Source organism: Anopheles funestus, chromosome 3RL (assembly GCF_943734845.2).
Source record: "Anopheles funestus chromosome 3RL, idAnoFuneDA-416_04, whole genome shotgun sequence".
Lineage (NCBI taxonomy): Eukaryota > Metazoa > Arthropoda > Insecta > Diptera > Culicidae > Anopheles > Anopheles funestus.
Genome location: NC_064599.1, coordinates 24,627,462 through 24,641,695, shown reverse-complemented (window position 1 = coordinate 24,641,695; position 14,234 = coordinate 24,627,462). Strand labels below are relative to the sequence as shown.

The 14,234-nt window shown below is 39.3% G+C and overlaps 2 protein-coding genes across 7 annotated transcripts in view; one reads left to right on the top strand and one right to left on the bottom strand.

Annotated features, from left to right (window-relative positions):
* Window positions 1-10,546, bottom strand: part of LOC125772065 (zwei Ig domain protein zig-8) — a 235,959-nt gene extending 225,413 nt beyond the window's left edge. Inside the window, exons 1-2 of one of the 6 annotated variants that reach the window (XM_049443399.1) lie at window positions 9,727-10,546; window positions 7,327-8,474 (exon numbers count right to left, since the gene is read on the bottom strand). The gene's annotated coding sequence lies outside the window, so the exon portion shown is untranslated. The other 5 variants (XM_049443406.1, XM_049443402.1, XM_049443400.1 and 2 more) reach the window with 5 other exon arrangements.
* LOC125772037 (bifunctional heparan sulfate N-deacetylase/N-sulfotransferase) overlaps window positions 1-14,234 on the top strand; it is a 670,071-nt gene that overhangs the window by 153,784 nt on the left and 502,053 nt on the right. The gene's annotated exons all lie outside the window — the stretch shown is intronic.

The window sequence follows — 14,234 nt, the reverse complement described above, 5'->3', positions numbered from 1 at the left end:
CGTGGTAAAAATAAGTCTAGTAAGCCAGAAATGGCCGGCGTGACCTGAAAGGTCGTTAAAGCCAAGAAGAGAGAGGGAGTAGAAGAGTAATATAATTTAAATTCGTGAAGTTTTTGACAAAAAATAATTTCTATTTTAATTTTCGCTTATGCCATTTTTGAGCAAAGACGGATACATTATAAAAAATGAAATATTGTATTATTGCAATAATTATTTTCTTTTTCCAATTCTTATTCCATACTTCTCTCAAACTTTTAACCATATTTTTACTTTATCAATAAACTTCTATCAGTTGTTATTTTTTGGACGTAAAGTAGCGCAATTTGTGTTCATAGGAAAACTTTTATATTTAGTAAGTGACTTTCCCCTTGATTTGCTGGCTTGATAAAATAATTATACTTTTGTGGGAATTATTAGAAATTAGAAAAATATTTGTTCCACAACTACGATGGCGATTTTATAGCTTCATTTAATTATTAGATAATATATATTAATAATGTTGAAAAACTTTAGCTACCTCTATGAACAATTTGAATTGCGCTCTTCAATGCTTCGTTTCAAAATTAAATTCGTACTCTTTTGTTATAGAATAAGTTCTAAGTCTAAGTCTAAGTTCTGTGTTTGGGCCACACTATCGGTCAAATACTCAATGAACGAATAAGTAATAGAATTAAATTACTATCTTAACATTTTTTATTGAAATAAATGCGACAAAGGGGTTGCCGACATGCTTGTTTGTTTATTTATTAGGATATCATCTGTAAAAATAAATTGTGCTTGCATAAAATACCTCAGGTTTCTTCTTTCTTCTCTAACAAATGCCTTTGATATTATTGTTGGAAGGTTGAAATATTTGTTGGAAGGTTGGAATATTTGTTGGTATATATTTCATTGTTCATTGTATCGCAAGTGAAATGCTTTTAAGAGGTATTAAATAAATAAAAAAAAGATTTTTCGAAATAAATGCATGACAATAAATTACGACAAGTTTTGATGTTGCATTTTATTACACCAATTTATGGTGAATTTTTGCTTCTATTTGTTTGTTATTTACATAAAAATGACAATTTTCATTCGGTGGTCAATAAAACAAAAAACATTCTTCAATGTTTACTCTATTTTAAAACTAAAGTCACGCTCTCAAGCACTAAACGGCGTCCCTTAATATAATTTGTTATCAAAGCGTTACCCTTTACTCGATGTCTGGTGTTCCACTCTAAAGCCTCTTGAAATGCGCCACTTTTTCGACCGCTCATCATTAAACGTACCAGAACTACAGCACAGTTGCTTGTACCATTGAACCGTTGCCCGTGACCAATCGCTATTGTCGTAAATTATTCACTCTGCTTGTCGTTGACATCCATCCGTTGGTATCGTTCAGAACTTTTGTACCAACAAATATTAGCGTAGAAAAAAAAAGTTGCTCTAGCACACATTCCTTCCCACATTGCTGGTTGCGTGCCTGAATGTAAAGTCACCGTCCACAGGACGAAAGGCAAGTTTCACGCACTTTTCTAGCTGCTTTCCTTCAACGAAAACCACAAACTTTGCCAGCTCATCGCTCATAATATGGCTACACACCCCACGCGTCAGCTGGTCGTTCGTGTATTGATGGAATCCTATTTTTGGGAAGGGAATATTTTTAGTTTCGTATCGCTCCGGTACGGCATAGTGTGGTTCGGTTCACACACCTTAAGCGAAACCCCGTGTTTTTGCGAGACACCGCCCGTAGAATGACTGACCGCGGAAAACCCCATCGTGAGCCGTCGTTTTCGGCAGGGGGTGTGTAGTTAATTGGAAAAGTTTTTTCTCCCACTTCCGTAGCTAAAGCTCCCGCCACAGATCGTGTCGGTTGTTGGTGGAGCCTTCAAAACCGCCACGCACTTCAAAATCCTAAACAGCTCCACCATATCGAATCGTGCATATACCTGTGGTGGAAGATGGGCTTGGGTATTTCGGGGGTTCGTTTGTGTTTGTGTGTGTGTGTGTGTGTGTGTCGGGCGACGACCCAATGATGGTTGCCTTTTGATGCTCGCAAAGCCACCATTGACTTAATATGTGCGAGAGAAAAGTGCGGCTTCACTGTTGGCGTGTTATGATTGGAAGCTTATCGTGGAAATACCATCTGGAATGTGTGTTTTTTCGTGGCCTTTGCAAGAGCTCAGCCATGTCGAACAAAAACTGTGTGTGTGTGTGCAACTTTTCAAGATTGTACCCCATCCACTAGGAGGTCAACTTAATAGGTTAATTTAGATTTTCCCATTCTCCATTTAATTTCAGACTGTAGGAATTGCCTGCAGGGATATTCATAACGCGTTCAAGTCCTTCGAAACCTGGGTCACTAAGTGACGGACCAAAAATGGTAGAAACTTCCACCGCCAACGCTCCAGTGCTTTCCCTCACGAACGCTACAAAAATGTAACGAAGGAAGAAAATGAAGTAAAGAAAATTCCCATCGAATCATATCATCACCGTCGGTTTTGGCATCGTACAGAAAAACAAAACACAACTCCCCCAAAAAACTTAAGTATACGGTCGATGGATGACGGTGAATTATTACGAGCGAAAGCAGACGGAAATTGAATATTTCAGTGAAATGATCCCACCCTGGCTGAGGTTCACCAGGGCACGAATTGAAGTTTACCGTGCGCGTGATTGTTGCCGATGTGAGGGAGGTAACCAACCGTAATAACAACAACAGAAGGAATCCACCAAAAAGAAATAAACACACATCAAGCAACGAAAAAAACAAAAAATCGATGACACAAACCTCAACTTGAATTTTGCGGAAAGGACCTACTCCAGCGAAGGAGTCGCTTTTTCGAACAAAAATGAGAGTGCGCGCTCACCGCCCTGGGTACAAATGGGCAACGCGAGTGCGATAAATAACGGGGCCAAAGTGTCATTATGGCTGTAAACGAGATTTTCCGTGCACGATAACTTAGTCTCCCTTCCCAAAAAAAAAAAAATGGAGATTCAGCTCCATTTGCCATCGTCTGCGTCGTACAGGGTGAAGATCGTTAGATGATGTTTGTATTGTTTTGCTGGTAACGCGTCACTGGGAATGGGGTCAGCTGGGATGTGAACGATAACGAAGGAAGTGAACGATGGTTTCAGATGCGTTTTTTCTTCCTTTGCGTTATTTGATTCTTTTGCGTTCGGTCAGCTCACCTTAACTTGTAATAACTTAATCGCGGAAGTAAAGTTATACAGCTCGCGGTAGAAAATGGTGGTTGATTTCATTTTTGACTGATAATTTAAGAGTTTGTACAGTATTGTAGAAACCAGACGGTTGTAGAAAATGATAGAAATGCAACGATACATATCGTGAGTGCAAACTTTTGGCAAGTTCATTTGGTACAAATATTGTTAATTTTACATGGTGGTGTACAATTTATTCGGTGGACGACTGAATACATATTTTTGTTGTTGAATATTAGTGTTAATGTTTATGTTGAAATTACTAATAAAAAAAAACAATTACCGTATTTCCTCGAGTAAAAAATGCTACTATCAATAAGATGCAACCTCAATTTTATTTTTTAGTTATTTTATTTGTCTTTTTTTAAATTCCACGTAAATATGTATATTACAATTTATACATGTTTTTCCTATTGATTCATCCGAATAAAATCTAGTTTATGATGCTTAAAGTGTTAGTGTGATGGTGCGAATTGAATATTCGCTATTGGTATTTTGAGCCATAGTGTGTTTCTTGTTCCAAGAATTCGCTCAGTGGCATCTAAATGTATGTTTCTTCATATGTATGGTGCGTCTACTTCATTACCTAATAACATGCCAATAAATCTAGCTTTAGTAATTACCTATCTGTGGTAGAATGTTTGTACCCCAAACAAAGGAGAAGACCAACTCATATCCTATCCTATTGGACCATAATTTAGTAAAAAGGCGTCCAGGTTACTTAATTGAACTCAAGAATGAAACGAACCAACGAAGAATAAACAACTCTTAAGCACTAAGCTCTAAGACACTAAAGTATTGGGGCATTCATACATAGTAATGTATCCTAGCATTCGGTTGACCTTGTTCATCGAAGATAAATAGTTGTCATGAATGTTGAGTTTGTGTTCCCCCTTTTAACGAGCACAATTTCGTTTAGCGAGGATTTAGATTCATGGAACTGTTTTTTTTTATCTCTGCGATGCCATACAATGTTACCAAGGAACAAGCACTTAATTAATTTGTGACGCCGGCTAACAGAAAAGGAATTGAACACACTTACGTCAAAGAGAGATTTAATCATCACAGCAATAAATTGTACTTTAATTAAGTATTGCTTCGGTGGTGCGAGATTATTCCATTTTCCATATAAATTATATTGAAAAGATTCTTCCGCATCAAGAGATTGTGTAGTGATCTGGTAGCTCTATACGAACAGAAAAAGAGTTGTTTCTCATAACCACTGAAATTCTCGAACGGCTTTAACTCGTTCTAAGAGGGTTGATAATACCCTCCTGAAGCACGTTAAGTTCTGTAATTAGCTTAAAGGTTTCAAACAAATTTACCCGCATTGTATTCTTTCTTTTCAAAAACCACTTCTAACCATTTTAAACGGTCTTTTAACGTGCTTCGGAACCAATTTCTCACTTCTGTCTGTGCATCCCTTTTAACGTAACTTTCTTTAACTTTAGTCCATTTCAAAACGGAATAAAAGAAATACACTTTAGTGTGCCGTTATGGTAAAACTTTCAAATTTACTCTTCACAGAAGGATCACTTAAAATGACTACCATCCCTTTCGGGTGGAACAAAAACAAAAAATCCCCAGCCTCGTTCATCATCGCTCACTCCCCGCGAGGTGGTTTTCCTTCCGTTGCACAATCATCATCTTTCCCATTGACCCAGTTTTCCAATTATTCCACCAGACTCATTTATGAGTTCCACCGGTTTGTGCAGCATAATCTGCAGCTGGACGCAAAAAAAAACCGGAGGCGAAATGAACGGCATACCGATAGAAAAATGCCACCGCCCTGGAAATGGTCGGCCGACGAAACAGCCCGGGACAAAACCGCACTGTCAAGGAATGTTGCTTATCACTGTGTGGGCGGTTTACTTTACCCTCGTCTCAATTATGGTGCTATTTTCACCCTCCCTGCAGCCAGTGTCGGAGGACAGAGCATTGTTTCCAAGGTGATTTTCTTTCGCTTTGTTGCGTTTCTTTTTGTTTTGTTTCTTCGGTTTGCGTCGCAAACTGGTTCATTATGTCCGTGTTGCTGTCTTTTCCTCTTGATTGCTGCTTTTGCCGCTGCTCATGTAGGGGAAGAACGATTGCCATCCCTAAAGGTGGAATGATTATTATGTTGATCTGAGCAGCGTGAAAGCGCCCGTTACACTGTTTACTTAGCTTGGTAGGCAGATTAAAACTGTACAGCAAGCAATGGTTCACCTTGGGGAGGATTTGGGTAGCAAAAAAAAATGGACATAAACATGGACAAGTATCCTTGGAACGATATAATTACGAATATTATTCAGTAAACCGTACTTGGTACCTTTTGCCCGCTGGGACTATGTTTAAGGTAATCTGTCTAGTTACTTTAAATGATCTACATTAAGGTTTAAACTAGCTTTTCGTAGATAAAGGATTGTTTCTTTAAACGACTAAAAAAATAAAATGCCTTTGGACATAGTACATGTACTTTAGAGTTTTTTAATTCCAAAACTAATGTATATTTTTACAATTTTCAATAAATATCTTTAAAACGTTAACAGAATTTAATTTTTTAGCTTTGCTTGTATTAATCAAAGGTGATTTAAATTATTATTTAAAAAAACTCACCCTTGATTAATATCCTTTTTCTCACACAGACTAACAAGGCATTTCTTAGAATTTAAAAAATTCTTCACCAAAAAAAAGTTTTCTTCTTTTGTTTTTTGCACACCCCATTTATAATGCTTTGGAATTGAGAAAATTCAATCGGATTATTATTCATTTCATTGCTCTTCGTGAAATCTACCAACACTTTCACAATTTCGTTTTCGGTGAAAAGTTTCCCACCATAATGCGTGACGTGGTTTTGCATTGCCCAAGAACGAACTTTTCTTTCCCAAAAAGGATCAAACATTCCACCGAAGACACGCGGAATTAATTAAACAAAAGCCAAATTCCTGTCACTGGTAAGGATTGGGATTTGGTGAATCTCGTCATGAAATTGGTTCATGATTATTTCCCAGGATTTGTTGCTTAATTTGGAGCGAAAGTTTAATTTGCGATTTAATTTAGCCTTAAATAATTAATAAATTTATTTTGAAGTATTGATCTAAAACAGAAGTGTTGTAAAGGGCCGTTTGTAATAATAGCAACACTCATACTGACAGCGTATTAATTACATACTTTTGTCGCACCATAATTAACACCAAAAAAGTTTTCTAATGCAATAAAAAAAACACCAATTCATCAGATAATTATTTGTCCCATGGCAATATTAAGGGGTTGGATAATTTAGGAACACACCCCCCTTTGAAAAGAAAAAGACGCTGACGACAACGGCTGTTAACTTAATCCACAAGGACATAGTTGGGCGTCATGTAGACTTCCGAAATCGGAGCTAGGAAGATCCTTTTTTTCCTTTTCTTCAAGGACACACGCCACAAATATACACGTGGTGTACAAAAGACGACAGGCGATACGAATCGAAAATACCTGTAATCAAATATTAAAATTAATCCCCTAAAAACCAACCCCCACCTCGTGGTGTAGGGCGGAAAGTTTTTGGTTGAAGAAAATTCCACAGAAAAGAAGGTTTCTTGTTACGCCCTTGTTGTGCTTTTGTCCGGGAAAGAATGTGCGTAACGGCAAGTAAACCCAAAACTACCAGCTGGGGGGCCTGGAAAAGAAATCCACCCAATACAGCAGCATTCTTGCTTTTCCAATCTGACCAGAATCTAATGAAAAATTAATCACCACCTTCACACTGGACTCTGGAGACGGTCCAAGTTTGGTCGAAATTGTATTCTTTACATTCGTTCCAGTTGGATTGTGGCTTCCGGTTGCCGGAAAACTGCCGATCTGACCGATCCCTTTTCCCAAAAGGCAAAACCATCGTGCCGGAGATTGTTACATCGGGCCCCTTTACCCGTGAAACGCAACGAAATGACGCACATTGGGTTTGAGCATTTTGGTGCAATAAAATGGTAAAGCGGCTAGAACAACCCTAACCAAGGGTAGGGTGAAATGTTTAGAGACGGGAATTTTGAAGGAATTGGTAGTCCCCCAGGTGCACGGACGACGTTTTTTTTGGGTTGTTGCAAAAAACGGGTCCCAAAATTAAGGGAAGCGGAAAAAGGCACAAAAGTTAATAATAAAAACCTTAAATTTTGATGACTTTGTTTATTCCGAAGGCGTCGCACGGGTTTGGCCACCTTTTTTGACCAACCGGGTTTAGCTCCTGCTGCTGCCGCTTTTTGTTGAATTGTTGTTGGTTTTTGCTTCTTCTTTTTTTGTTTCACCGGTTTTTCCTATTTTTGGAGCCTCCAGGAATGTTGCTTACGGTGCGTTCACATACGTCTGCACAAAATGCGTAAATGCTAGCGTGTGAGTGCGTATCCCTTTTGCTTCGACACACTACTGTATGGGTGTGCTGTAGTGAAGTTGCGACAAACTTTAGACAAACTGCTGCTCGTATACACAAACACAACACACGCCCGGGAAAAAAGATCCTTCCAAATACAAACACAAACACTTTTGAAGGACGGGTAAGAAAATGAAAAACACAAAACAAAAGCTCCAACGGTAAAAACGTCGCCTCCGGAATACGGAGAGAGTTTTTGTTGTTGTGTGAAATGAGGACTCAAACGGTCTGCCAAATACAGGCACCTAACGGTGTGGCACGGCAAGGGGCTGGTTTTATCCTTTGGGTTTCACGTTTTATGGTGCACCGTGCAGGGTGCGTACACCGGCCAAACCTCCCGGCACGCACCAGAATTGCTTCAGTATTATTTCTTTTGACCTTTCTGGAAAAGATTTTTTTCCCTTTTTGGGAAGCACAATCATCCACTGTTTAAGCAAAAAAAAAAAATCGCACACGCACACACGCAAACCCGCTCGATCGCGAAGCCGTGAGGGCTTTATAGGGACGAGATGATGATGTTTTGATTTTATTTCATTTCGCTTCTTACGAAATTGCGCCACTCAAAGCAGGATTTACACTCGCGGCATCAATGGAACCCGTTTTGCACACTTTCGTTAGCAGATTTTTCTTTTTTTTATTGCCACTGGAACACTTTTTGTGTATAGACTTTATTTTACACCATGCACTTGATTTATTATCCTGTCGGAGAAATTTTAAACACACAAATATTGAAGCATGAAAAACATTTTCGTTTTCTTTTTTTGTGGCATCATCTAACGCACATTCACACACAAAAATATTGATCTTTGTTTTTCCTAATTTTCACTTTCGATTTTTGTTTCATTCACGGTACAGGTTACACATAAATAACGCATTTGCTTTATACCTTTAAAAAAAATTAGGCGAACAATAAGAAAATAATTTACTCAATGTAACGTCAGCTGGAATGGAATCCACAATAATCGTGGTGAGTTTTCCCACATTTTCTCAGAACTCTGTTTTTTGGGACGTTTTATTTTTTTTTTATTAACACTTTACTGCTGGTAACAAGCACCGGTAAACTTATACACTAGTCATGGTGGTTAAATTTTTAACAATGTTGATATAATTTGGCGTCCCACCTTGTGACAACTTTTGGTCCACAGCGGCAAGCGATCGAATGGGAACAACCCCAAGGCATGTCATAAATATAAATAAAGCATTACCGCCAAACTAATTAACACATTTCACTCACAACTACGTCAACCATTCCGCGCGTACTATCCGGTGGCAGGTTCGTGCCGTTCACACATCAACCATTCAACCGGAGGAGACTTCGTTCACCTAAAGGTGAGCCAAAACAACGCCTATTTCCCTGCAGTCCTTACGGTTGTAGTTTGGAACACACAAAAGGAAATAAATAATTGGGACCAGGTTCGCTTTCGTGCCGCTCCCTTCAGCGACCCAACTTCACTTCCGAAATCAACAACCAAGCAACCGGAATGCGTGCCTGGCAATCGAGCGCCCTTTAGCAAGTAGAAGAAAAAAAGCCCGGCAAAATTGCCCACTCGTTTTTGTGTTGTTAATTTTTTTTTCTATTCCACTCTGCGTGGTAGAAATCGATTTCATCACGTTCGACACTAGGCCCGAATGGAAGACTAAATTCACGGCCTACAAACACACACTCATACACACACAAAATACTAGCATAAATATACACGGTCACTTAATTTTTACTTTCAGTTTCTGTTGATTTTATGGATCTTTATTTTTTTTTGGTTTGTTGCTGCTTCTCCCGATCGTTAGCAATTTGCGAACTTTCACTCCCAAAAAAAAACGCGAACGAGTATCCTTCGATGGGTCGATTTTTGACGTTTGGCTCTGTGTATAGCCCACGCACACAAGCACACACAGTGAAACGAAGGTTTTTGCAAGCAAACCTTTTCGGAAATAGGCACGTATTTTATTTATACGACGCAATGTGCAAACAATGCCGAAATGATTATTTTGCCTATTTAACGCCCACTTTTATCGATGAGGTGAAGGTATTAATTGCACCATCGTCACGATTCTCCACCTCCGAAAGGCTCTAATAGTAACCGAACTGTTTGCCGTAGTTTCGTATTTCTTGCTAATAAAAAAACCCTCCGTATGCCTACATCGAGTAAAACGAAGCGAATCAACGAATGCTGTTGGGAAATGGTTCCAAATTTCCACTATGGAAAAGCTTCGAGGTGTCACAAACCGTGCGAAAGTCGCGAATTCTACCACGAAGATGCCGACAGGCGAAAGCGACACAACCACAACGACCAGGAACGGGTTTCGGTGCGTTGGATGAATTTCCGTACGGCCGAGAATTGAAACTGACTCCCGGCCCCTAGGACGAACTAGCGTGTACCTGTGTACGGGTTGCGTTCGTTTCGCGTGCTTTTGCTCACCGTCGGAAAATCGGAGAGCGGTCGCTCACTTTCACTCGCCGTGCTAATTCTGACAGGTGCCTGCCATGCTCGCACGCTCTTCCAGCTGACAGCTTTAGCTCGTGTGCTCACTCGCATTTTCTCCGCTCTCACTCTCACTTGCTCTCGTTTTCGCGTCTGTCAAAATCCGTGAACCAGCTGGTGAGAAAAAGCCCATCCAAACCCATAACCGGGATGGAAATGGTACGGAAAACGCCCGAACTGCTATGGAGCCAAACCATTTTCCTCGCGAACCAGGACATGCGCGCTCAAGGGTCTTTTGTGGTGAGCGTGAGAAAGTGAGAGAGCAATCGATCTGAGCTTTTTTGGCACAACATCATCAAGCTCCCGTGTTTACATCTGGAGTTGCTCGCCGACGGTGTTGGGTTGAGAAAAATACATCACGAGTTTCATCGATCACAGAACGTCGTGGGAATCGACGAAAGTCTGCCCCATAGCCGAAGCCGCAGGACTCGGGCAAGCCATATTCGATAAACGGAGGTCACTCAGTGAAAGCGATGAACCATTGGGGAGCTCACTTCTCAACACGTGTTCGATTGCGTCCGCGTGTGGGGGAAAACCCCGAAACAGCCTCAGCACGTGAATGTGCGGTGGGGTGTTTTGGTGACCTTGGTAACTCGCACGAATCAAAGGGGGAGTTAATGTGAGTACTAGGGTAACATGATTCAGTGTGATTTTTTGTTCTTCATCCTGTTAGTTTTTCAATTGTTGTTTCAATAAGCAAATAATGGAACTAGAAGGCGAACATAAATGCAATGAATTATTGTAAAATTAACATGTTTTCGTATTTATATTTACACGTATAACATATGTTTATATAAAATGAAAAAAAAAACTTGAAAAATGAATTTATATTTTATAGTTACTGAAGCATCAAAGGTTACATCTTTGTTGGAATATTGTTTACTATTGTAAGATCCAACTATCAATATCTAGCATTTTCAATATATAAATTTTATATGCTTTAATAACGAACACAAAGATATCGAAAAAAGAAAGCAAATTCTTAATTTATATCACATTTCGGTTCGAAAAAAACAACAACTTCATCTTTTTTAATTGATTTGATTAAAGCTTGATTAAATAAGCTATAAATACGAAACAAAACAAAATCAGCAAATGACTATTTGCTCTGTAAGACTAGTTAAGAAGTTAGTAATAACTCTAATAGTCTCTCTCTTTTTGGCTTTAACGACCTTACAGGTCACGCCGGCCATTTCTGGCTTACTAGACTTATTTTTACCACGTAGCCGGATAGTCAGTCCTTGCTACGGGAGGACGATCCGGATGGGATTTGAACCCGGTCCGGCCGTGTGCACTGGCGCCGTGTATCACATGCACCATCGGGCCGCCCCGTGATAGTGTCATACAAGGTAGAAAAAACTTATTTTGAAGTACAGAAATAGAACTCATTTAATACACAAGTCTGACGATTCCATTCATTTATGATCATTTCTTAAGTTTGTTTTGTTATGTAATTAACTGTTAACTTAATTATTTAGCGGATGTCAATTAATGACATTATTAAAGGAAGATGTTAAATTCTTCGATGAAGCAAAATATTTGATTTAACGATTTTTTTGTAATGGTTTGATAACCATTACACATCTTGCTTGATATTAATTGATATCAATCTATGACCTTCTTTGTTTAATCAATAAAGTGACATAATACTTTTGAAAACTTTTCTTTGATTAATTTCATCATCAATTTCAGTTTAAAATCGATTGAAATGTCTGTGTTTACACAAACCCTACTCTAGGAGTTCCTATACAGCTAAGTATCCTCTTTGGTTCACTTTAAAACTCAATCACCAAAGCCACCATATGTGACCCACCCGCTTTAACGCTTATCGCTAACCACATCTTTAAATGAAAGTAATCTCACATGCAAAACAGAACAATCCTTCACCGAGCCGCAAGAATAGCGTACAATATCGATTCTCGATTCCCACCTAAATCCCGCTGACCCATTGAGCGACCGGTGGTCTTTACGAGCCGTTAGTCGGTTTCCAAAGGTTCACCATTCATCATTATTCGGTGCGCATACCCATATTCCCCGGACGTCCTGCCAGGCAGGAAGAATGGAGCGAAAACTCCACCCATTCCAAAGCGGCGCTCATCCATTTAGATAATCAATTTAATAATAAATCATCCAGCGATCTCGCTCGCCCAACGCATTCAGACACGTTCGTCAAAACTGTGCCGCAATGTGCCGGGAAGAAAAGTGAACCTACAGTCCTGGCCGACATTCGCTTCGAGCATTGGGTACCGTGTGGCCTACCGGCAAAATAGAGCACCACCATGCTTTCGCTGCTGAACTGGCATCGAATTGCTTTTAATAAGGACCACACTTTATGCTTTCTATACGCTGGAAACGGAGAGAGAGGCGAGATGTGGATGGAAGGAAGAAAGTGGAAACGATAAAAAACGCATAAAGTCAACAATCAATTCACTGTCACAGTCGGCGATTAAATATTCATGACGACTATCTGCATAAACCGATCGAACACAGGATGTCCACTTGTCCGCGCGCTGACATCCGGCACACACGCGGCTGTATCCTACTGTGGGTCCACCGTCTCTTCACCAATTCACCAGCACAATTGTGCATGATTCCAGGTTTTATGTGTTCGCGCTGGGGGAGCAACAAATAACAAAAAAAAGAATTCCAGGCCTGGAGCACAAATGGATTGACACAAATATGCAAGGAAGGGATATATCACCTCTGGTTAGGTTAATATATTTTTGTTTGCATTCTGATGTCCTCAGTGACACACTTAGTTGCATTACTGAGGAGATGTTTCTTTCACATTGTCCTATTTTTTATTGTGTCACATCCAGCGTTAGATATTAGAGAATAATTTCAAGAATTGGAAATAACAATTTGTATCTTGCAATATTACTTTCACTTTGCTTTAGACTCGATTTTGGGGAAACACTAAAACAACGTTAAAAATGATATTTTGAAGTAACATTGAAAATCTTACGACGGATGAACACTTTGCCTCGTTGGTACTCATTTTCCGCCGAAGCTTAACGGAGTGCCGTTAGTAACGAAAGCTTAAGCAGTACATACCAAATTTCGGTCAGTAGACTATCATACAAATGACGTCATTACTTTTTTTTCGGGGTATGTTGGTGAGTTAGTCCAATAAACAGATGTTTTCCTTTTCGTGAGTTCGCCCCAGGGTGTAAATCGGAAAACATCGATTCGATGTTTACCGTTGCGGTGTAATTTTCCTAGAGTGAGTTACTATCACCGAGTACTGAATAATTTTAAACGAATTATTGCATTTATTACAAGGCGTTACAGTGAAATTACTAAAAAAAAATCGATTAAACAATGATAAACGATGTTTTATATACAAACATTAAATAAGATTTAAATATAGAACCAGATTGAAGCATTAAGGTTTAAACTACTACTGATATTTACTTTACTGCTTTTTAAAAATAAGGTTATTAAATTATTTGTTCTGAAAACATTTCATTTTTTGAGAAAATATGGTTCATAAAAGTTACAAAAAAGTGTAGTTTCGAAAATAAAATAGAATTCATTATTGGTTAAAATATTTTATCGATTTTTTTCAACATATGACTCGCCCTGCGCGCATCTACAATACTCTTTCAACTTCACATTTATAGCTTAATAACAAAGTCCACCCCAAAACAAGGACCAAACAAACTAATTGTTCCGAAACTTAAAGCCGCTGTCGAATCCTTTTTTTTTTGGTTTTCCAGTGCCCTGCAGTGGCAGTGCGCTACCCAGCCGGATGGTTGTACGTTAAAGGTTACTGTTCTCTCGCCGAGTCCTTATCGGAGTCCACCGAAGGCGACACTTCACGGGCACGTACTACGTTTGTCAACGTTGTGCACGCTCCATGCCTGGCACGGGTATTCTTTTATGCTAAAACTGGTACGCTTAGCTAAGGAAGTATTTAAGTTTGGGAAAAGTGAGACACGACTACTAAAATAGGAAAAAAATCCCCAACACATACACACCTAAGCACAAAAACCTTCCAAAGCTTACTGGTGACTTTGTGCAAGACAAACGGAACATTTTGGACTATGGTGGTAAGCGGTAAAACAGAATATCAACTCCGCACCGAAAGCAAGAAAGAAAACTCACCCAAAACTGTGCAACAAAAAAAAACCCTCGCCCCAAAAGTGCGTTCTCAGGCGCACTGG